General features: G+C 44.1%; 1 protein-coding gene across 6 annotated transcripts in view; it reads right to left on the bottom strand.

The window, feature by feature from the left end:
* The window catches only part of LOC137323649 (RNA-binding motif, single-stranded-interacting protein 1-like), a 506,296-nt gene that overhangs the window by 223,089 nt on the left and 257,824 nt on the right, over positions 1-25,383 (bottom strand). The window lies entirely within an intron of this gene.

Below are 25,383 nucleotides of genomic sequence, written 5' to 3'. Positions count from 1 at the left end.
AGAAAACAGTTTAAATTTCCAATATTACAACCACTTAAGAAATCAGATGCACAAATTCATTGGCTAGACTGGTGGCTAATGAATCAGAAATGATGTTCAAGCTGGACTGTTCAGGTGAGTAATCAACACAAACATTAGCAAATGTGAGAGTGAAGCCTAAGGTTACTGCTCAAGTGCTTGTGTCAGGACAGGATGGTGTGATGGTCTAAATCCTGGTCATCAGAGAGCCTGCTGACACCAACTCCCATGGCTCACATTTGAAGATTAATTACTTGGACAAGAACATAGGAATATAGCAACAGGAATAGGCCATTCAGCCCCTCGAGCCTGTTCCAGCATTCAATTAGATCATGGCTGACCTGTACCTCAAATCCATTTACCTGTCTTTGATCCACACCTTTACCTAACAAAAAAATTATCCATCTCATTACTGAAAATTTCAACTGACCCAACATCTATTTTTGGGGGGCAAAGTTCCAGATTTCCACTCTCCTTTATATGAAAAAGTGCTTCCTGATTTCATTCCTAAATGGCCTTGCTCTAAGACTATTAAGATTGTACCCCTTTTCCTGGAATCCCCCATCACTGGAAACAATTTCTCTTCACCTGCCCCATTGCATCCCTTCAACATTTTGAACACCTTGATTAGATCACCCCCCAACTTTCTGAACTCAAGAGAATACAAACCAAGTTTATGCAACCTGTCCTCATAATCTGACCCTTTAAGTCGAATATATCTTTCCTGAGGTTCGCACGACCCAGATCCGGCCCTCGAAACAGTTTCATCCGGGCGATGGTGTGCTGTGCTTAGGGTTGCTGAATCTCCTGGGCACTGCTTCTAACGGGAAAACTGCGCCTTTTAAAATTCACATCATAGCAGCGTTCCTCCTCCCTGCTCCATGACGTCACACTAACACAGAGAGCCGGCACTCACTTATGGTGACCAGAAACAGAATTGACTGATGGAAGGGAGAGATGGACGGAGCGGGGAAGAGGTGCAAGGTTGGGCTGGACTGGAAGAGGATGACCAGAGACTAGGGGGAGGATATTGGCGGTCAGGAGATTTGAGACTCGGGGGGTGGGGGGAGTGGGAGAAAGGAGGAGGGAGACAGGGGACTGGGAGTCAGGGAGAAGTTGCCAGAGGACAGAGGGTCAGGGAGAAGGTGACTGGGGGTCAGGGGAGATGGCGACAAGGAACTGGGGGTCAGGGAAGGTGACTGAGGGTTGATGGGACAGAGACTGGGAAATGGGTCAAGGATGGGGGCTTCGAGGAGATTAGGGAATGGGGTCAGAAGATTGGAGGTCGGCGAGATAGAGAGAGAGGGAGACTAGGGAATGGGGGTCATGAGATTGAGGGTTGGGAAATGGGGGGGAAAAAAAAAAAGAGGACTGGAGAATGTGATGGGGTGAGTGTGGGGCCTAGCATTTCCTGCAGAGCAGACAGCAACATGGTGAGTGGTAGTGGCGCCAAGAGAGGAGCAGCCAGTAAAGGGGAGGGTGAAACCTGGGAACCTTATTGTGGATAAACAGAGAAAGATTGTTTTGACAGGTGGCCGAATAGGGAAAGAGGGGACAAATATTGAGGATTCTCATTGTGAGCGGGGACTAGATTGTCTAGATTTTACATCGTAAGCTCCAATACATGGAGGAGTGAGGAGGGCCGAGTACAGGTCAGCAGCGGCCCACAGTTGTGCTGTGAAGTTGCGATGTGCACTTCTGCTCCACCACGCTCCACAGAAAGGCATGTAAAAAAAAACTTCCACTACATTTCTTCAGCAGCCTCCAGGAGTCCCTTTTAGGACCATTGTTTAGGCTGCTTAACGCTACTGAAAAAAGTAGTTGCAGCTTGCATGGTAAATGCTCCACCTAGTTTTTCATGCATTTTGCGGAAAGATCCTTCAACAGCCGCAGGAACCTTCTTACATATTTAAATTGATTCAACGTGGATTTCAGGCAGCCACGAGGTATGCCTAAAAAAATTAAGGGCCAATGTGGCAAGGGTCACGCCCTCGGAACAGATTTTTTTTTATTCGTTCATGGGTTGTGGGCGTCGCTGGCGAGGCCAGCATTTATTGCCCATCCCTAATTGCCCTCGAGAAGGCGGTGATGAGCCGCCTTCTTGAACTGCTGCAGTCCGTGTGGTGAAGGTTCTCCCACAGTGCTGTTAGGAAGGGAGTTCCAGGATTTTGACCCAGCAACATGGAAGGAACGGTGATATATTTCCAAGTCAGGATGGTGTGTGACTTGGAGGGGAACGTGCAGATAGTGTTGTTCCCATGTGCCTGCTGCCCTTGTCCTTCTAGGTGGTAGAGGTCACGGGTTTGGGAGGTGCTGTCGAAGAAGCCGTGGCGAGTTGCTGCAGTGTATCCTGTGGATGGTACACACTGCAGCCACTGTGCGCCGGTAGGGTGGTGGATAGGGTGCCAATCAAGCGGGCTGCTTTGTCCTGGATGGTGTCGAGCTTCTTGAGTGTTGTTGGAGTTGCACTCATCCAGGCAAGTGGAGAGTATTCTATCACACTCCTGACTTGTGCCTTGTAGATGGTGGAAAGGCTTTGGGGAGTCAGGAGGTGAGTCATTCGCCACAGAATACCCAGCCTCTGACCTGTTCTTGTAGCTGGTCCAGTTAAGTTTCTGGTCAATGGTGACCCCCAGGATGTTGATGGTGGGGGATTTGGCGATGGTAATGCCTTTGAATGTCAAGGGGAGGTGGTTAGACTCTCTCTTATTGGAGATGGTCAGATTAGGTGCAGGATCTCGCATCCAGAAATTGGTATACATTGCACCCATTTTACACCCAAAAACAGGCAAAACACATACCAATTTCTACTCCAATGTGTCCAAACAACTTTTACTGAATGTGGCCCATGCCAAGTGCCCGGATGACGGATCCGGTTCACCATATAAATCGAGTTTGCCACGCCTGCTCTATTCCTCCACCCGACTCATTAATATATATGGTGAACAGTTGAGGCTCCAGTACAGATCCCTGGGAACACCACTTGTCACATCCCGCTGATCAGAGAATGAACACTTTATCCCTACTCTCTGTTTCTTACTTCCCAACCAATTACCATCCCATGTCACAAGGTCACCTCCAACTACGTTTGCTTTTATTTTTGCCAATAATCTCTTGTGCAGAAGCTTACCAAATGCTTCTGGAAGTCCATGTAGACAACATCCATAGACACTCCTCTATCCACTATACCAGTGACCTCCTCAAAAAATTCATCTAAATTAGTCAGACATGACCTATCCTTCACAAATCCATGCTGACTCTCGTTGATCAGCTCATTCAAGTGCTCAATCATATAATCATAGAATCTTACAACACAGAAGGAGGCCATTCAGCCCATCATTCCTGTGCCAGCTCTTTGAAACAGCTATCCAATTAGTCCCAGTCCTCCGCTCTTTCCCCATAGCCCCGCAAATTTATCCTTTTCTAGCGTATATCCAATTCCCTTTCGAAAGTTACCATTTAATCTGCTTCTACCACACCTTCAGGCAGTGCATTCCAGATCATAACAACTCACTGCATGAAAAAAATTCTGATCTCCCCTTTGGTTCTTTTGCTAGTTATCGTACATCTGTGTCCTCTGGTTACCGACCCCCTCCCCCCGCCAATGGAAGCAGTTTCTCCTCATTTACACTATCAAAATCGCTCATAATTTTGAACACCTATTACATCTCCCCTTAACCTTCTCAGCTCGAAGGAAAACAATCCCAGCTTTTCTAGTCTCTTCACATAACTGAAGTTCCTCAGCCCTGGTGTCATTTTGGTAAATCTCCTCTATACCTTCTCCAAGGCCTTGACATCATTCTGTCTCTCATGTTAGATTCCAGTAAGTAGTCAGAAGGCTGCCACTGCCCATTAAACTATACACCCACATCAGAAGGAAAGGATACAAAGGAGAGAGAAAATGGATGGTGGGAGGAGAAAGAAGGGAAAATGTCTCCGACTTGGTTAGGAGGAATTTTGTATTTTCTTTATTTTGTAGTCCCATTATGGCTGGCATTTTAGGTTTCCCTTCACACTGGTGAGCGAGTAGTCCCACTGGAAATGGTGCCCATTAACATCTTTCCCCATCGCAGATGATGACTGGAAAACAGTTCAGCTAAGAAAATTCAGTACCAGGCAAGTATGCAGCAGTCGTTTCAGATGCTAAATTTTACCAGGTTGGATCCCTCCCACTCAACACCAAGCAAAAGAAAGGATGCCAATCAGCACGCTTTCCCATTGAGCCATTTGCTCACGGTCCATAGCTGACATTAGCTGAGCATAACCCAGCTGGCAGCAGAGGCACAAAATGGCTGTTGAAAAAAAATAAAGTCTGTTAAATATCTTCCATTCAAATAGAATTTTTTTCCTCTACTCTTGTCTTAAGAAGCTAACCTATGCAGTGTTATGTTTCTCTGATGGCACAGTGGTATCGTAGTCACCCCAAGTGGCCATTCTTTGCTTGTGAACCTCGACAGTAAATGTCAGCAGGCTACTCTACCATTGAAAGCTTCATATCTCCAATCCTATTGTCACTTGACACACACACACACACACATATATCCCCCCCCCCACCCTTCTATACACAGTCCAGCAGAAGTCACTAGATAGCAATCAGAAGCAGGAACCTCCACTGATTTTTCCCTGCCTTGCCCAAAAGTGCTGAGGCCAATTGTGGCATCCCAGTTGCTGACAGCACAGATTGGCAATCAAACCTGGAACCTTCTGGTATGAATGGTACTACACTGGATGGTGCCTTTACCCCTAAAACCAAGGAGCCCAAGTGGCAGATATTTAACTTTTTTAATTTTACATTTATCTTCTACTTTAAGTAAAACATATTCTGTTGACAGATTATGATGACATTTTTCAACTTGATGGAAGCGGGGGAGAGAATTCCAGCTAAAATTTAACTTTAGCCAGAACTGTCAGCATCGAGAAATGTTAGGAGTGAGATTTACGATCAAAATAGATAGTTCAGAAAACAACTTAAACATTTATTTATTTATTGAAAGCTACATTTATTTTAGAGATATAATGAAAACAATTCATATTTTTTAAACTAAAATGAATGCGTCCCACTCTAAATAAGTAAGGCTCAATAGGCCCATGTTAACTAAAATGCCCAATGAGTACTTTACTTCTGTCCTTTAAACTAACATGTTTTGTGATGACATACCATGAGAAGCTAAGACAGTGAGGTTGTGTTCTAAGATTTAGTGGTAAACATTGTGTATTGAACCAGGCTTTGCTGCTTCCTGCTGGGAGCATTTCATCACTCTGTTGTCATTCCTCCCTGTGACTTCCAAAAGACTAAAGGGTCACAATATCCTCAATTTAATTATGGTTTGATTAGCATCTCATGGTTGGACCGAGGAGAGAACAAAGTATGGAAAAACAAATGAAGTGATTTAGTCCAAATTACTTCTCAAATGGTTTAATGATTCTGTTAAAAGGCACAAAATCATTAGGCATTTCTGGCTGGTCAGGCATAAGTGGAATGCAATGCCTGAAAGGGTGGTGGAAACAGATTCAATAGTAACATTCAAAAGGAAATTGGATATCATACTTGAAAAGGAAATATTTGCAGGGCAATGGGGAAAGAGCAGGGCAGTGGGAATAATTGGATAGCTCTTTCTGAGAGCCGGCACAGGTACGATGGGCCGGACGGCCTCCTTCTGTGCTATATGATTCTATGAAATTCCGAGTGCAAATTACGTGCTCTGTAGCAGATTCATTAGTTTAGATTTTCCTGTTTTACTGCTCAATATGGGTGGTATGTCAACAGGAGGGACCAAAAATTGGGCAGGGACCTGTTACATTAGATCCCAGCCCATTTTTTTTTTAGGTCTGACGTATTTTCCAGCATCACTTCTGCCACATGTTGGAAGCACCCATCCAAATACAGGCAGATGCATTTAAATGACAGTAATGACATAGTGATGTTACGTCTAATTTTTTATCAATAGCGCCTCATTTACACCTCTCATAACGGAAGGCTACATCCACAAGTGCCCAGTATTCCTAGACGCTAGAAAAGGTGGAAGTCGATTTAAAGGGCCACAGCAGACAATTAAAAAATTTAGTTAAAATCTTCCTTATTCTACCATTTTCCAAATTTGTTTTCTTGCTTTTTTTCCCCAACTGACTACTAGGTTGTGGGGCGTTCAGTCACCACCTCATCCATTCGATAGACGCCAATATTTCCAGGGGGAATACCTCTATCTGTGCGTTGTGGGGGAACAAGAGGAGGACCAGAGGGAGGCCAGCCTTGCCAGACACACTGGAGATGTAAGGTTTCCACCTAAACCGAAAGTAGGGGAGCGATTCTCAGAGGTGAAACCAGAGGTGGGAGGAACTTTGCTTCCACTACTAACTAATAGTAACTCACTGAAATTGCGCTGACAACTAATAGTAATATTGGTAACACTCAGATTCCCCTCATAACCAACAGTAATACCAATAACGTACTGATAGTCTATAATGCCCCACTATCCAACCTGAAACTAGAAGTAATCCTATCTATAACCTGCTGATACTTACCCTGAAACGACAGCCAGAATTCCACTGGTGCAGTCAGGCTCCCCAGTCGATGCCACTTAATAGGCCCAATCTCTCTATCTCCTTGGGATTCTGGTTTGGACTCAGATTCTGTGTGAAGGTGACAACTCTGAACTGGGAGTGTCAGTCAGAATTAATCTGTACTTGGATTTCACATATCAAACCCGCCGGCACAGATCAACCTGAACCAGACTGAGAGTGGGCTTGGTGTTTGGAGCATTTCTTGCAGGGCACATCCTCCTAGACCCAGCTCAGCATCAACATTTCTAAACCACTCCCTGGGCTTGAACACAATAAAAGAGAGTTTCATAGAATGATAGAAATTACAGCACAGGAAGAGGCTACTCAACCCCCAGTCTCCCTCTCTCCACCCCCCCCAAGTCCCGATCCCCATCTATCCCTTGACCACCCATCCTGTATTCTCCCTCCCAAGCCCCTTCCCATGACTTCCAGGCCCTCCCCTTGACACCTGAGCCCTCCACAACTCCCAATTGTTCGTGGCACACTAGCCGGTCCCGGCTCTCTGCAGTGGCAAGGGGTGATGTCATGGAGTAGGGAGAGGGCATTGCCGTGGCAGGAAATTTAAAGCACAAAGATCGCCTGGGCGGCAAGCAGCAGCGTCCTGGGAGATCCATGCCCCATTCTGGGAGACTCCCGGCACTTTGGGAGGGTTGGCAATCCTACCTGTGGTTTTCAAGATCAACACTACCCTAACCTCTTACGCTACTGGGTCATTCCAGACTGTCTTTGGGGACATGACAGGACACTGTAAATTTACTAGGTGGCCGGACTTCCTAAAGTACAAGAAATTGTGGACTGCACCCACAAAGCTATATGTACTCTATTCATCAATGATATCACTTAAAACAGGAAAGAACTCCACTTGCTCAATGTCCACTTCATGTGCAACCAGCAGCACTGTATCAAGCAGGAGTGCTTTCCTGGCACATGCCATATCCCTTTATTTTAAGGCAGTCCACTATTTCCAGGGAAATCGAGGCTATTCTCTAGTTATGGCTGATGATGCATTTTCCCAAGACACCAGCTGAGCATTGCTATAACATTCAGCCACCAGAATCATCACAGAGCACACTGGTGGATTATTGAAGGCATGCTTCAGGTACCTGGTTCGTCTGGAGCAGGGTCTACAATATAGTCCATCTAGGGTGTCAAGGATAGCAGTAGCGTGCTGCATGCTGCACAAGTTAGCGTGATGAAGATGCCTCGTTATGGGGGGCCTGGAGGAGAAAGGCACCCATGGGGCCTAAATCCCAGCCCTTCCCATCACAAATATGCCCTCTCTCTTTGTGCAGCAACTTACACTGCTGCTATTCAAGACATCTCATCAAAGCCACTTCCCAATCTTGTCAATAACAATGCCTGTATGCACAATTCCAGTGCTGTTACTTTTTTGATTACAATATGTGAATGTTCCTATTACCTTGACCAGTATGCAAAGTGTGACCTCTTAAACCCAGTCTTGTGCTCTTCTTGGGTGCTTTCCCAGTGGCAGGAGTGCATGAGGTGGCTGGCTGTTCTGTGTCTAGATGAGCCCCTTGCTACTGAGCTAGCTCTTCTCTCATTGCACCCGAGTCCTGAAATGAACCTGCAGCTGGCACCTGCCCTCCGATTTTCCCCCCTCCAACTCCCTTTCCTGTGAGCCTCTTCAGGAGCTCCAAGGCTTTCTTCTTGAAGGGCGTGAGAGGCCTGGGGTAATCTCTCGCATGTTATGGGCTGACTTCTTCATTAAGATGACAGTGTAAGCGTCCCTGGTCCTGTGAAGTGCAATTTAACCAAGGTGTCACCAAAGGTCTGCCACCTTTTCTTTGTTTACATATTATGCTGCTCCCCTGATTCATTATTTGCAGGCTTGGTGTCAGTTTCCATATCTGTGCTGAAAACACTCAAGCTCGACCTCTCCACTACCACCCTCAATTCCATGAATATCTTTGTGTTGTCAGGCTGCTTTTCAGATATCAAGTCATGAGTGAGCCAGAACCTTCTCCAAATGAACATTGGGAAAATCAAAGCCAAGTTGTTCAATTCTCCCCAAAAACTCCATCCCTCTCTTTGAGTGCTTACTCAGACTGAACAAGATGGCCTCAATAAGTTGTTCAACCTTCAGCTGACCTTCACACTCCATATCGTATCCATCACTAAACATACTTTCATCTCCACAACATCCACCTCTGCTGTTGCTGAAACCTTTATCCATGCTTTTTTCTTTACCTCAAGACATGACTTCTCCAATGCGTTCTTTGTAACGCTCCCGAACTCCACCCGACGCAAACTCCAACTAGTCCAAAAATCCGTCGCCTGCATCCTGTCCCACATTAAGGCCCACTCACCCATTACCTCTGTCCTCATCAACCTTCACTGGTGCCCTGTCCCCTAAGAACTTGTTTAGAAATCCCTCTGTGGCCTCCACACTCCCTACCTCTACAATCTCCTCCAGCCCCCTATTCCAGCCAGTAGTCTGTGGTCCTATGACTCTGGCCTCTTGTGCATTTCCTCTCCTGCTCTCTTAGTATAGACCCTTTCGCCATCACAGTACGATTCTCTGGAATTCCCTCCCTAAACCTTCATCTCTCTCTATTTCTCTCCCTGCTTACAATCGGTCACCGATCCTAATTCTTTTGCTTGGAGACCGTTCTCTCTTATTTGAAGCATCTTGGGACATTTCATTATGTCAAAGGTGTTGTTTTTAACAAAGATGTTGTTGTTATTTGAGAAGCTGCAAACCCACTTCTGCTTGATCTCAGGCAACATCAGCTAGAGTCTGCCCATTGTGGAAATGGAGAGTTAACTACTACTTGCTGAACCAGGGATACGGGAACATGCCTTCTGTGATGGAAAATCATTTTCTCCCACTGTCACTCCATGAAAATTCTGCTGGGCTTTCTACATCCAGGGTCAAAACTGTGACATTTCTTTCCAAATTAATAAATACAATCGCTTGGTTCAAAGATTTAGGAAATGTCACACAAAACCAGAAAACAACTGTAGACTCTAAAGGGACTCTAAACGTTCCACATTTTGCTGTGAATATTCCACTTTTGAATATCCCACATACTATGTGGAAAGAAATGATGGAACAGTGGGTAAGATTACTGATAAAGTAATCTTCAGTGTGGCATAATATTTTACTTATATTGTGTGAAAAACAAAGTGAAAATTTTTTACAACTTCTAAAAATACTTAGACTTGATGGGAAAGCCCATTTTTTCATTTATTGTGTGTTTTGGAGTTACCCTTTCCCATTTATGCTATAGTTTTGAAGTTCTACCTGCCTTACTTAGCTGCCCAAGATCCCACCCACATCTTTGTCTCTTTGAGAGCCCTCTTTCTCTTTATGCCTCTAAATTTTCCCTAACTTCCTTTTCTGACAGGTCAATGCTTCAGATTATCCTCATGTTCAGTGTCAGCTTGAAACTCCATGTTCACCCATTCAATCTCAACTTGAAACATACCTTTTTTGTGTATCCCTATTATATTGATATGGCTTTGGCCATTCCTTCTCTGAACTTATTCTCCTGTTCCTTCTAACCTCCGAACATGCCATCTAACATTCTCATCTTGCTCCCTAGATCCTAACTGCCTTGAAATCAATAATCCTACAGTCTTGAAATCCATGACATTCTTTCCCAGGACCTAAAAATTTCCATAATTGACAACCTTCTATATAATGTACAATGAGGGCTGAAGAGGGGAATACATCCTGGTAAGGCTATGATGTCTATATGAGTCATCAAGCTGGAGATTTAAAATCACCTTTACGACAATTTATTGAATAAATTAATTGTGTGGAGTATGTTTTATTATGTAAAAAAAATTCAATTGCTGCTTAGAGAATTTTTAATGTAGTTCTTAACTACCTCCAGTGAGAGTTGAGAACGAAAGCACGAGTACTAAAGCACTTTTTGTGCTTTCTACTGTCCTACTGAAGTTGAATCTAAACATCTATTGTAAATAATGTTTTATTCGACAGTTGTGATATAAACCACTTATTTTTTATCTATTGAACATGGAATTTATCCTGTGTGATGACGAGTAACAAAATTAACATACAATTTTGTTGCTTCTGTGTTATTGTATCACCTTTTCTTCACGGTATGCATGTTATATACATAAATTTAAGATCCTCACCAAAAGAGCAAAGGGACAGGCTTGGAGTTTTTTTCCCACATAGAAGGTTGTTAGAATATGGACTGTCCTGCCAGAAACTATGCTGAAAGCAGAGTCTGTAATAGAATCATAGAACGGTTACAGCAAATAAGGAGGCCATTCAGCCCATCGAGCCCGTGCCAGCTCTTTGCAAGAGCAATCCAGCTAGTCCCATTCCCCCTCTCTTTCCCTGTAGCCCTGCAAATTTTTTCCCTTCAAATATTTATCCAATTCCTTTCTGAAAGCCACAACTGAATCTGCTTCCACCACTCTTACAGGCAGCATATTCCAGATCATAACCACTCGCTGCGTAAAAGCATTTTTTATGTCGCCTTTGGTTCTTTTGCCAATCTTAAATCTGTGTCCACTGGTTCTGGACACTTCCGCCATTGGAAACAGTTTCTCTTTATTTACTTTATCAAAACCCTTCATGAATTTGAACACTTCGATCAAATCTCCTCTTAAACCTCTCTGCTCTAAGGGGAACAACCCCAGCTTCTCCAGTCTATCCGCGGAACTGAAGTCCCTCATCCCTGGGACCATTCTAGTAATTTTTTTCTGCATCCTCTCGAAGGCCTTCACTTCCTTCCTGAAGTGCAGTGCCCAGAATTGGACACAATACTCCAGTTGTGGCCGGAACCAGTGTTTTATAAAGGTTTAGCATAACATCCTTGCTTTTGTACTCTATGCCTCTATTTATAAAGCCCAGGATCCCGTATGCTTTTTTAACTGCTTTCTCGACCCGTCCTGCCAACTTCAAAGATTTGTGCACATATACCTTCAGGTCTTTCTGTTCCTGCGTCCTCTTTAGAATTGTACCATTTAATTTATATTGCCTCTCCTCGTTCTTCCTGCCAAAATGTATCACTTCACACTTCTCTGTGTTAATTTTCATCTGCCATGTGTCTGCCCATTCCATCAACCTGTCTACGTCCTCTTGAAGTCTATCACGATCCTCTTCACTGTTTACTACATTTCCAAGTTTTCTGTCATCTGCAAATTTTGAAATTGTGCCCTGTGCACCCAAGTGCAAGTCATTATTATTTATCAAAAAAAGCAGTGGTCCTAGTGCTGACCCCTGGGGAACACCACTGTAAGCCTTCCTCCAGTCCGAAAAACAACCGTTCACCACTCCTATCTGCCTTCTGTCACTTAGCCAATTTCATATCCATGCTGCCACTGCCCCTTTTATTCCATGGGCTTCAATTTTGCTGACAAGCCTATTATGTGGCACTTTATCAAACACGTTTTGAAAGTTCATATATACATCAACCCTCTCTGTTACCTCATCAAAAAACTCAATCAAGTTAGTTAAACACGATTTGCCATTAACAAATCTGTGCTGGCTTTCTTTTATTAATCCATACTTGTCCAAGTGACTATTAATTTTGTCCCTGATTATTGTTTCTAAAAGCTTCCCCACCACTGAGGTTAAACTGACTGGCTTGTAGTTGCTGGGTTTATCCTTCCATCCTTTTTTGAACAAGGGTGTAACATTTGCAATTCTCCAGTCCTCTGGCACCACACCCATATCTAAGGAGGATTAGAAGATTATGGCCAGCACCTCTGCAATTTCCACCCTTACGTCCTTAACAACCTAGGATGCATCCCATCTGGACCGGATGACTTATCTACTTTAAGCATAGCTAGCCTTTCTAGTACCTCCTCTTTATCAATTTTTAACCCATCCAGTATCTCAACTACCTCCTCTTTTACTGTGACTTTGGCAACATCATCTTCCTTGGTAAAGACAGATGCAAAGTACTCATTTAATACCTCAGCCATCCCCTCTGCCTCCATGCGCAGATCTCCTTTTTGGTCCCTAATCGGCCCCACCCCTCCTCTTACTACCAGTTTACTATTTATATGCCTATAGAAGGCTTTTGGATTCCCTTTTATTTTAGCCGCTAGTTTATTCGCATACTCTTTCTTTGCCCCCTCTTATTTCCTTTTTCACTTCTCCTCTGTACTTTCTATATTCAGCCTGGTTCTCTCTTGTATTATCAACCTGACATCTGTCATATGCCCCTTTTTTCTGTTTCATCTTATTCTCCATCTCTTTCGTCATCCAGGAGCTCTGGCTTTGTTTGCCCTATTTTTCCCCTCTCGTGGGAATGTACCTAGACTGTACCCGAACCATCTGCTCTTTGAAGGCTGCTCATTGTTCGATTACAGTTTTGCCGGTCAATCTTTGAATCCAATTTACCCAGGCCAGATCCATTTTCATTCCACTGAAATTGGCCCTCCTCCAATCAAGTACTTTTACTCAAGATTGCTCCTTGTCCTTTTCCATAGCTAATCTAAACCTTACGATACAATGATCAATGTTGCCTCAATGTTCTCCCATTGCAACTTGCTCCACTTGACCCACCTCATTCCCCAGAACCAGATCCAGCAATGCCTCCTTCCTCATTGGGCCGGAAACATACTGATCAAGCTCTCCTGAACTCACTTCAGAAATTCCTCCCCCTCTTTACCCTTTACACTATTACTATCCCAGTCTATATTAGGATAGTTGAAGTCCCCCATTACCACTACTCTGTAGTTTTTGTATCTCTCTGTCATTTCCCTGCAAATTTACTGCTCTATATCCTTCCCACTAGTTGATGGCTTATAGTAGTATAATGGTGCCTCTGTTGTTTCTTAACTCTAACCAAATAGATTCTGTCCTTGACCCCTCTCTCCAGCACTGCAATATATTCCTTAATCAATATTGCCACCTCCTCCTTTTTCTCTTTCCCTATCTTTCCTCAACACCTTGTATCCAGGAATATTTAGTACCCAATCTTGCCCTTTTTTGAGCCAAGTCTCCGTTATCGCCACTACATAATTTTCCCATGTGGCTATTTGCGCCTGCAGCTCACCAAGCTTATTTACCACACTTTGTGCCTTTACACACATGCTCTAAACCTACCTTAGACGTTCTCACAGTCTCTCAGACTGATCCCACCTTATGCTGTACTATTTCTTACTCTAGTACTATCTATCTCTCCCAATCCTTTGTGTACCTTGTTTCTCCTTTCTAATGCTACATCCTGGTGCCCACCCTCCTGCCAAATTAGTTTAAACCATCCCCCACAGCACCAGTGAAACTACCCGCGAGAACATTGGTCCCAACTCTGTTGAGGTGCAATCAGTCAGTCTTGAACAGGTCCCTCCTGCGCCAGAGCTGGTTCCAATATCCCAAGAATCTGAAGCCCACCCTCTTGCACCATGTTTCTGGCCATGTATTAACCTGCTTTATCTTCCTATTTCTGTACTCACTAGCACATGGCACTGGGAGTAATCCACAGATTACTACATTTGAGGTCCTGCTTTTTAATTTCCTCCCTAGCTCCTGAAACTCTAACCGCAGGACCTCATCACTTTTCTTTCCTTCATTGGTACCAACATGGACCACGACTTCTGGCTGTTCCTCTTCCCCCTGCAGAGTCCCCTCTCTGTGATGTCCTTTACCCTGGCACCAGGGAGGCAGCACACCATGCGAGACTCATGTCGGCGGTCACAGAAATGTCCTGAAGTTTCCACTTGCCGCAGGAATTGCAGGCAATGGGTCTCAGCTGCCCGTCCATTTTTAAAAATTATTTGTTCATGGGATGTGGGCGTCGCTGGCAAGGCCAGCATTTATTGCCCATCCCTAATTGTCCTCGAGAAGGTGGTGGTGAGCTGCCTTCTTGAACCGCTGCAGTCCGTGTGGTGACGGTTCTCCCACAGTGCTGTTAGGAAGGGAGTTCCGGGATTTTGACCCAGCGACAATGAAGGAATGGCGATATATTTCCAAGTCGGGATGGTGTGTGACTTGGAGGGGAACGTGCAGGTGGTGTTGTTCCCGTTCTAAACTCCCTTTAGATACTTGATTGTTAATTTACATCCTGTTTACTTACCCCGATTAACCCACCCTTTTATTCCGGATTCCAGAGCTCCTCCTCTCTGTTCACTCTGATGTCACTGTTATGTCACTCTCTCTGTTCTTAGTGAATGGGGCTCCACCCCGAGTACTCAACGCTGCTTCTCTCCACTAAATAATCTATTTATTTAAAGATAATTACTTTTAAGTCTTTTTGTTTTTTTTAAAAAAATGAGCTCCTCCTTCCCCCTCTACAGCTAATTCCCACTCGCACCACATTCTCAAGTTCCCACTCGGTTCACAATCCACTCTCTTTGCGATCTGCTCTGCACTTTTAAAGAGAAATGGATAAATATTTGAAATAGAAACATTTAAAAGGGAAAGGTCAGAGGAATGTGACTAAGTTGATAGCTTTTTCAGAGAGACGAGCACGATGGTCTCCGTCTGTGCTGTACAATTGTTTGATTCAGAGAATATGCTCTAAGTATCACCCAAGTATTCAACTTTGCAGCGTATTATTCTATTTTAGCAATTGTGTCTATGTCCAGTGTTGAAAAAATAAGTGAAATAAAGTTTTTGAAAATTAAGAATTTTATCAATCACCAACAGCTTAAATTTATAAAATTACATGTGGGGGAGTAAAGGATGGAGCCAGAGATCCCAGTCAGGAGAATATTTGAAATATCAATCCTGAACGTGATGAGGACATAGATGAGCGCCTCAGCAGCTATGGGCAAAGAGGTAATACGTAAGCATGCAATGTTCCAGTGGTGGAGGAATGCAGTCTTAATATTGGATTGAATATGGAGTAAAACTGTTTAGTTTTGAGTCGAACTGGATGCTGAGGTTTTATTGATTCAGCCTAACCAGACAGCAAGTTGATGGAGTTCAGGGCAAAGTCATGTCAGTGCTGATGGTAGCCAAATAAGGATGGGTACACAGAGCTGAAGGAGATTTTGACGCATCCAGGAAATTATGTCAAACGTTAGTCCTTGAAGTCACTGGTGGTGACAGCATTTGATATTGTTGGTGTTCATAATGAACCGATTTCATGCTTATGAATGATATTATGAAATGTATAGCATGTATACTATAAATGGGAGGGTATCATGGATGGAATCCTGGTGCAGAACTAAACTGATCATGCAGCTATATGGAGAGATTACAACAGGTAGATAGGAATGGAATGCAGAAAAAAGGTTAGAACAAAAAAATGGTTTAAAAAAAATTATTTTCACAAGGCATCGCATTGTTAACTAATGACTAAGGTCAGAGCATGTGGAGTCACGGGACAAGTAGCAGAATGGATAGCAAGCTGGCTACAAAATAGAAAACAAGAGAGTTGGGGTTAAGGGTAGTTACTCAGACTGGTAAAAGGTAGGAAGTGGTGTTCCACAAGGATCGGTGCTGGGACCATTGTTGTTCACCATTTACATAAACGATTTGGACTCGGGAATCGGAAGTACAATTTCAAAATTTGCAGATGACACCAAATTGGGGAGTATATTTAATACTGAGGAAGACAGCGACAAATACAATTAGACATTAATAAACTTGCAGAATGGGCATGTAATTGGCAAATTAATTTCAATATAGATAAGTGTGAGGTAGTGAATTTTGGTAGGAAGAATATGGAGGTCACATACTGCTTGGATAATAAGAGTCTAAATGGGGTAGAGGGGCAAAGGGATTTAGGGGCACAGATACACAAATCAGAAAAAGTAGCAACACAGGTTGAGAAGGCCATAAAAAAAAAGCAAACAAAGCACTGGGGTTCATTTCCAGAGGGATAGAATTGAAAAGTTATATTAAACTTGTATAGAACCTTACTTAAACCACACTTAGAGTACTGTGCACAGGATACAGAGGCACTGGAGAAGGTGCAAAAAAGATTTACAAGGATGATACCAGAACTGAGCAGTCACACCTATCAGGAAAGATTGAACAGGCTGGGGCTTTTTTCTCTAGAAAAGAGAAGGCTGAGGGGTGACCTGATAGAGGTCTTTAAGATTATGAAAGGGTTTGATAGGGTAGATGTAGAGAAGATGTTTCCACTTGTGGGGGGGACCAAAGCTCGGGGCCATAAGTATCAATCGGCACTTACCAATAACCTGCTCACTGATGCTCAGTTTGAGTTTTGCCAGGACCACTCAGCTCCAGTCCTCATTACAGCCTTGGTCCAAACATGAACAAAAGAGCTGAATTCCAGAGGTGAGGTGAGAGTGACTGCCCTTGACATCAAGGCAGCATTTGACCGAGTGTGGCACCAAGGAGCCCGAGTAAAATTGAAGTCAATGGGAATCAGGGGGAAAACTCTCCAGTGGTCGGAGTCATACCTAGCACAAAGATGGTAGTGGTTGTCGATGGCCAATTATCTCAGCCCCAGGACATTGCTGCAGGAGTTCCTCAGGGCAGTGTCCTAGGCCCAACCATCATCAGCTGCTTCATCAATGACCTTCCCTCCATCATAAGGTCAGAAATGGGGATGTTCGCTGATGATTGCACAGTGTTCAGTTCCATTCGCAACCCCTCAGATAATGAAGCAGTCCGTGCCCGCATGCAGCAAGACCGGGACAACATCCAGGCTTGGGCTGATAAGTGGCAAGTAACATTTGCGCCAGACAAGTGCCAGGCAATGACCATCTCCAAGAGAGAGTCTAACCACCTCTCCTTGACATTCAACGGCATTACCATCGCCGAATTCCCCACCATCAACATCCTGGGGGTCACCACTGGCCAGAAACTTAACTGGACCAACCACATAAATACTGTGGCTACAAGAGCAGGTCAGAGGCTGGGTATTCTGCGGCGAGTTACACACCTCCTGACTCCCCAAAGCCTTTCCACCATCTACAAGGCACAAGTCAGGAGTCTGATGGAATACTCTCCACTTGCCTGGATGAGTGCAGCTCCAACAACACTCAAGAAACTCGATACCATCCAGGACAAAGCAGCCCGCTTGATTGGTACCCCATCCACCACCCTAAACATCCACTCCCTTCACCACCGGCGCACCATGACTGCAGTGTGTACCATCTACAGGATGCACTGCAGCAACTCGCCAAAGCTTCTTCGACAGCACCTCCTACCACCTAGAAGGACAAGGGCAGCAGGCACATGGGAACAATGCCACCTGCACATTCCCCAAGTCACACACCATCCCGACTTGGAAATGTATCGCCGTTCCTTCATCGTCGCTGGGTCAAAATCCTGGAATTCCCTACCTAACAGCACTGTGGGAGAATTTTCACCAGACAGACTGCAGCGGTTCAAGAAGGCGGCTCACCACCACCTTCTCAAGGGCAATTAGGGATGGGCAATAAATGCTGGCCTTGCCTGCGACGCCCACATCCCATGAACGAATAAAAAAAAAGATAGTCACTAATAAATCCAATGGGTAATTCAGGAGAAACCTCTTTACCCAGAGAGTGGTTAGAATGTGGACCTCGCTACCACAAGGAGTAGTTGAGTCAACTAGCATAGATGCATTTAAGGGGAAGCTAGATAAACACATGAGGGAGAAAGGAATAGAAGGATATGCTGACAGGGTTTGATGAAGAGGGGTGGGAGGAGGCTCATGCGGAGCATAAACATCAGCATGGACCGGTTGGGCCGAATGGTCTGTTTCTGTGCTGTACATTCTATGTAATTCTATGATAGTTAAAGAAAAGTTCCATCCACCAGGAGTTGGAAAGGGCTATCTTGGACTTCAGAGTGAGGAACTGGTGTAGGTTATTGTCTGAACTTTTATCAAAGAAGGTGGAAGTAGGACTGTCAGAATACTTAAAGGAGGATCTAAAAATGCCACTATTGAAGATAAATATTCAAAAGGAAATTGGTTTTAAAAAGTCACCAGCCTCAGATGGTATACATCCTAGAATAGTAAAGGAGGCTGGGAGGAGAAAGCAGCAGAGGCATTTACCACAATTCTTCCAAAAACATTTGAAACCAGTAATTGTGCCAAAGAATGAGTTGGTAAATGTTACATCCCTGTTCAGGAAAGGAAAAAGGAGTGAAGCAGGAAATACCAGGCTGATTAGTCTTGCCTTAGCTGTGGTTAAATCTCTCGGGGTAGATTTTAACTTTCACCACTGAGCAGAATCTTGGAGGTAGCGGATTGGCCACCTGTAATACACCCCACTGCACACATTCCAGAATAGTTCCCTTATTTATAACCAAGTTTCTGGTTGATATAGATGCTACTATATTGCCAGATCTCATTCTACTAAGAAAGAGCTTGCATTTATATGGGACCCTGTCAAATCGTTGCGACACAAATCATTTAAAACTAGCAGACAGGTACAAAAAGCAATCAAAAAGGCTGATGGAATGTTGACTTTTATCTCAAGGAGGCTGGATTACAAAGGAGAGGAAGTTATGCTTCAGTTGTACAGAGACTTTGTCAGATCCTATCTGGAGTTTTGGGCACCACACGTCAGGAAGGATATGTTGGCCTTGGAGGGGGTGCGTGCAGATTTACCAGGATGATGCGGGGGCTTAGAGGGTTAAATTATGAGGACAGATTGCATAAACTTGGCTTGTATTCCCTTAAGTATTGAAGATTGAGGGCTCATCTGATTGAGGTGTTTAAAATGTTAAAAGGATTCGATAGGGTAGACACAGAGAAACTATTTCAGCTGATAGGACAATCAAGAACGAGGGGACATAATCTTAAAATTTGAGCTCGGCCATTTGGGAAGGAAATCAGAAAGCACTTTTTCACACAAAGGGTAGTAGAAATCTGGAATTCTCTCCACCAAAAGTTTGTGGATGCTGGGGGAATTGGGGCTTTCAAGACTGAGATTGATAGATTTTTGTTAAGTAAGGATGTCAAGGGATATGGAGCTAAGGTCATAGAATCATAGAAGTTACAACATGGAAACAGGCCCTTCGGCCCAACATGTCCATGTCGCCCAGTTTATACCACTAAGCTAGTCCCAATTGCCTGCACTTGGCCCATATCCCTCCATACCCATCTTACCCATGTAACTGTCCAAATGCTTTTTAAAAGACAAAATTGTACCCGCCTCGACTACTGCCTCTGGCAGCTCGTTCCAGACACTCACCACCCTTTGAGTGAAAAAATTGCCCCTCTGGATCCTTTTGTATCTCTCCCCTCTCACCTTAAATCTGTGCCCCCTCGTTATAGACTCCCCTACCTTTGGGAAAAGATTTTGACTATCGACCTTATCTATGCCCCTCATTATTTTATAGACTTCTATAAGATCACCCCTTAACCTCCTACTCTCCAGGGAAAAAAGTCCCAGTCTGTCTAACCTCTCCCTGTAAGTCAAACCATCAAGTCCCGGTAGCATCCTAGTAAATCTTTTCTGCACTCTTTCTAGTTTAATAATATCCTTTCTATAATAGGGTGACCAGAACTGTACACAGTACTCCAAGTGTGGCCTCACCAATGCCCTGTACAACTTCAACAAGACATCCCAACTCCTGCATTCAATGTTCTGACCAATGAAACCAAGCATGCCGAATGCCTTCTTCACCACCCTATCCACCTGTGACTCCACTTTCAAGGAGCTATGAATCTGTACTCCTAGATCTCTTTGTTCTATAACTCTCCCCAACGCCCTACCATTAACGGAGTAGGTCCTGGCCCGATTCGATCTACCAAAATGCATCACCTCACATTTATCTAAATTAAACTCCATCTGCCATTCATCGGCCCACTGGCCCAATTTATCAAGATCCCGTTGCAATCCTAGATAACCTTCTTCACTGTCCACAATGCCACCAATCTTGGTGTCATCTGCAAACTTACTAACCATGCCTCCTAAATTCTCATCCAAATCATTAATATAAATAACAAATAACAGCGGACCCAGCACCGATCCCTGAGGCACACCGCTGGACACAGGCATCCAGTTTGAAAAACAACCCTCGACAACCACCCTCTGTCTTCTGTCGTCAAGCCAATTTTGTATCCAATTGGCTACCTCACCTTGGATCCCATGAGATTTAACCTTATGTAACAACCTACCATGCGGTACCTTGTCAAATGCTTTGCTGAAGTCCATGTAGACCACGTCTACTGCACAGCCCTCATCTATCTTCTTGGTTACCCCTTCAAAAAACTCAATCAAATTCGTGAGACATGATTTTCCTCTCACAAAACCATGCTGACTGTTCCTAATGAGTCCCTGCCTCTCCAAATGCCTGTAGATCCTGTCCCTCAGAATACCCTCTAACAACTTACCCACTACAGATGTCAGGCTCACTGGTCTGTAGTTCCCAGGCTTTTCCCTGCCGCCCTTCTTAAACAAAGGCACAACATTTGCTACCCTCCAATCTTCAGGCACCTCACCTGTAGCGGTGGATGATTCAAATATCTCTGCTAGGGGACCCGCAATTTCCTCCCTAACCTCCCTTAACGTCCTGGGATACATTTCATCAGGTCCCGGAGATTTATCTACCTTGATGCGCGTTAAGACTTCCAGCACCTCCCTCTCTGTAATATGTACACTCCTCAAGACATCACTATTTATTTCCCCAAGTTCCCTAACATCCATGCCTTTCTCAACCGTAAATACCGATGTGAAATATTCATTCAGGATCTCACCCATATCTTGTGGTTCCGCACATAGATGACCTTGTTGATCCTTAAGAGGCCCTACTCTCTCCCTAGTTACCCTTTTGCCCTTTATGTATTTGTAGAAGCTCTTTGGATTCACCTTTGCCTGATCTGCCAAAGCAATCTCATATCCCCTTTTTGCCCTCCTGATTTCTCTCTTAACTCTACTCCGGCAATCTCTATACTCTTCAAGGGATCCACTTGATCCCAGCTGCCTATGCATGTCATATGCCTCCTTCTTCTTTTTGACGAGTGCCTCAATCTCCCGAGTCATCCAAGGTTCCCTACTTCTACCAGCCTTGCCCTTCACTTTATAAGGAATGTGCTTACCCTGAACCCTGGTTAACACACTTTTGAAAGCCTCCCACTTACCAGACGTCCCTTTGCCTGCCAACAGACTCTCCCAATCAACTTCTGAAAGTTCCTGTCTAATACCATCAAAATTGGCCTTTCCCCAATTTAGAATTTTAACTTTTGGGCCAGACCTATCCTTCTCCATAGCTATCTTAAAACTAATGGAATTATGATCACTGGTCCCAAAGTGATCCCTCACTAACACTTCTGTCACCTGTCCTTCCTTATTTCCCAAGAGGAGGTCAAGTTTTGCCCCCTCTCTAGTCGGGCCATCCACATACTGAATGAGAAATTCCTCCTGAATACACTCAACAAATTTCTCTCCATCCAAGCCCCTAATGCTATGGCTGTCCCAGTCAATGTACCTCAACTCCAAAGGTGGATGGAGTTGAGGTACAGATCAGCCAAGACCTAACTGAATGGCTAAGCAGGCTCGGGGGGCGGGGGAGCTGAATGGCCTACTTCTGTTCCTGTGTTCTGAAGTGCTGCATAGCCAATTAAGTACTTTTAAAGTGCAGTCACTTTTGAAATGTAGGAAAATGCAGTAGGCAATTTGCACACAGCAAAGTCCCACAAACAGCAATGGGATGAATGACCAGTTGATCTGTTTTTGGTGGTATTGGTTGAGAGATGAATGGTATCTGGGAAACTGGCAGAACTCTCCTGCTCTTCTTCTAATAGTGCCATGGGATCTTTTATGCCAGCCTAAAAAGGCAGACGGTGCCTCAATTTAACATCTCATTCGAAGATAGCATCTTCGACCATACAGCTGTACTGAAGTGACAGTCAAGATATACGCTCAGGGCTTGAAGTCATGAACTTCTGACCCAGAAGTAAGGGTGCTACCAACTGAGCCAAGGTTGAGGCTACAGTGAAGTAATGGTGGGTACTGGCCTGTCGGTGATGAATTAAAAATATCACACAAGTGGATTGACACAACATAAAAGCATATTGACTTCAGTGTGATTTTTCTATAACATATTGATGAGATTAAGCCTAGGACTTGAATCCAAGTATATTTCACTCACATCGTCGGGGATTGAGCTGGATTATTGTGTAACCCCCTCCCATTCAGCTTACTATTGGCAGTCGTGCCTTTAACCGTCTAGGTCCCATGTTCTGGAATTTCCACCCAAAACACCTCCACCTCCCCCTCCATCAAAGTCCACCTCTTTGATTAAGCTTCAGTTACCTTTCTTTGCCTTGTTGTTCATTTCATTTTGATTACACATCACAGAGGCGTAATGTTTAGGATGATTTTTAACATTAAAGGCGCTTACTAATTGAAAGAAATTGTTGTTGAATGAGGGACTGCTATGTAGTCACTTACTTTTGGGGTTTTTTTTGGAGGGCAAGGGCACCTGTATACATCACCCTTCCATGTTTAGCTATTAACTTGTACTTCTACTTTCCTGTAGGCTCATTGCAGGACGTTTGAAAGACAGAGACATTCTGCATCCTGCCATTCATTTCAGAACCTGCCCGGTTTTCATTCCATTGACTGGTTCTAGAGCTGCTCTGCCAGATTACAACCCAGGCGGCGAAGATGAAAATTTACCTCCCGGTCTTTTACAGAGTCTTAGGACTGCATTGAAGTTTTTCAAATTCTTTTTTAAAGTTTTTCCTTTAAAAAATATTGTATTGTAGGCCAGTGAACAGATGGCGAGCCTAGTTCATCATTTATTTTGTGTTATGATACTATTTTATATCACAAGGTAAGCACTCTGACAAGGTGAACCATGCAAAACACAGTTTAAGGCCATTCAGAGAAGCATTATACAGGAAGCAGGAAAAACTGAGTTTCTGCTGCCATCGAATGTTAGCAGGCTACTAAGTTTATATTCTGCCGTGTTGTTGAACGTGTGAGACTTGCACCTTGGGAATCAATGGCACTGCAATAATGTAAAACAAGAAAAGAGCTTACTAGTAGCCGATTGGGGTTAAAGAGTTTGCGTTTACTCAGAGTGGAAAGATATTACAGATGTATCCTTGGCTACTCTACAGAAATTCCTGAAGTTTACCTTAGAGACACATAATGTACATCTAAAAAGAAAAGAATGCGTAAGATTACATCTTGAAGAAGGCTTTACAAAACAAGTGATAAGACAAATCAGGGCACTGAGATCATTGGCACCAACTACATCAGTCATAAAAAAAATGAATTTACTTTTAGTCAAGGTCTTTGAAGGTAGAGAAATCTAATTACATACGAGCACATCAAACTTTATGAATGAGATCCGGGAACCAGATGCAGATATTCCTGGCTCTAGGGATATTGGAAGATGTATCTATGGCTCATCCCCCTCAGCACAAGACAATGGGCTCGATTTTACAATGGTGGCGGGTTGGCAGCGGGGATGAGGGGGGGTGGTGAAGGTGCGCGTGGCAAACCCGCATGAACAAAACTTACCATTTCCAACGTGATCGCATGTTGATTGATGATGATTAACGTCCTCTCCAGGTTTCGCGCCTGGCAGCTAGCCTGATTGACAGGCTGGCTGCTGTCAGGAGCTGCAACACGAGGGAGATACGCGAGAAAGAGATGGAGTGAGACATCATCCGGTGCTGGACTGGAAGACAGGGGGTGGAGGGGGGCGAGAATGGAAGATCCGGCACTGGACTGGAAGACCGGGGGGGGGGTTGGGGTGAAAAGGGGGACATAGGAGAGGGAGACATCGGACAAGGGTGTGAAGGTAGGTTCATTTAGTGTTTTCACTTCCTTCTATGGTTTTTTATTTAATTTATTCTTCCGTGATCCGGCCCTTCGAAGCGGTGGGAAAGCCGCCCAGGTAAGTTAAAAATCTTTCTAAGTACTTAATCTGTCACAGGTAAAGTGCGTTAAGTACCTCAATGAGGTACATTTGGCTCTTTAACTGTCATCCAGTACAAAGAAGGTTCACTCGGTTAATCCCGGGGATGAGGGGGTGGACATATGAGGAGAGGTTGAGTAGATTGGGACTCTACTCATTGGAGTTCAGAAGAATGAGAGGCGATCTTATTGAAACATATAAGATTGTGAAGGGGCTTGATCGGGTGGATGCGGTAAGGATGTTCCCAAGGACGGGTGAAACTAGAACTAGGGGGCATAATCTTAGAATAAGGGGCTGCTCTTTCAAAACTGAGATGAGGAGAAACTTCTTCACTGTGGAATTTGCTGCCCCAGGAAGCTGTGGAAGCTACATCATTAAATAAATTTAAAACAGAAATAGACAGTTTCCTAGAAGTAAAGGGAATTAGGGGTTACGGGGAGCGGGCAGAAAATTGGACATGAATTTAGATTTGAGGTTAGGATCAGATCAGCCATGATCTTATTGAATGGCGGAGCAGGCTCGAGGGGCCGATTGGCCTACTCCTGCTCCTGCTCTTATTTCTTATGCTCTTATGTTCTTATCCCGTCGGCTTTAATTGTCGGCGGGACTTCCGTTTTTGGGTTGCCCGCGCGCACAAATGTGGGTTCCTGGGAAACTCGGAAGTCGGCAGGTTGAAGCCGGCTTCTGAACACGAACGGGATTTCTGCGATTTTCGGAGGCCCCCACCCCCATCGCACCCACAATTGCCTCCTAAAATCACCCCCAATGTTTCTACTGATCACCGATGGGCCATAAAATAATTCTTCAGAATTGAATCAATTTAGAAAGTTGGAAGGGGCTGCAGAAAGAAATTGTGTGATATGAAACATATATATGGGGCACAAGCTTGGTGACTTTCAAAAACAAACTGCAAATGAGATGAGACTAAGAGATATTTTGAGCTAGAATTTTTTTCTGCCACACTATCAGAAAATCCTTGTTTCCTTGTTGGAGAAGTTGACAGATTTTAAATGTAGGTAAGTTGAAAATAGGCCTGCTGTGAAATGGATGAAACAAAGCCACCT

The sequence above is a fragment of the Heptranchias perlo genome, chromosome 7 (assembly GCF_035084215.1).
Source record: "Heptranchias perlo isolate sHepPer1 chromosome 7, sHepPer1.hap1, whole genome shotgun sequence".
NCBI lineage: Eukaryota > Metazoa > Chordata > Chondrichthyes > Hexanchiformes > Hexanchidae > Heptranchias > Heptranchias perlo.
This window is presented reverse-complemented; position numbering and strand designations above follow the sequence as displayed.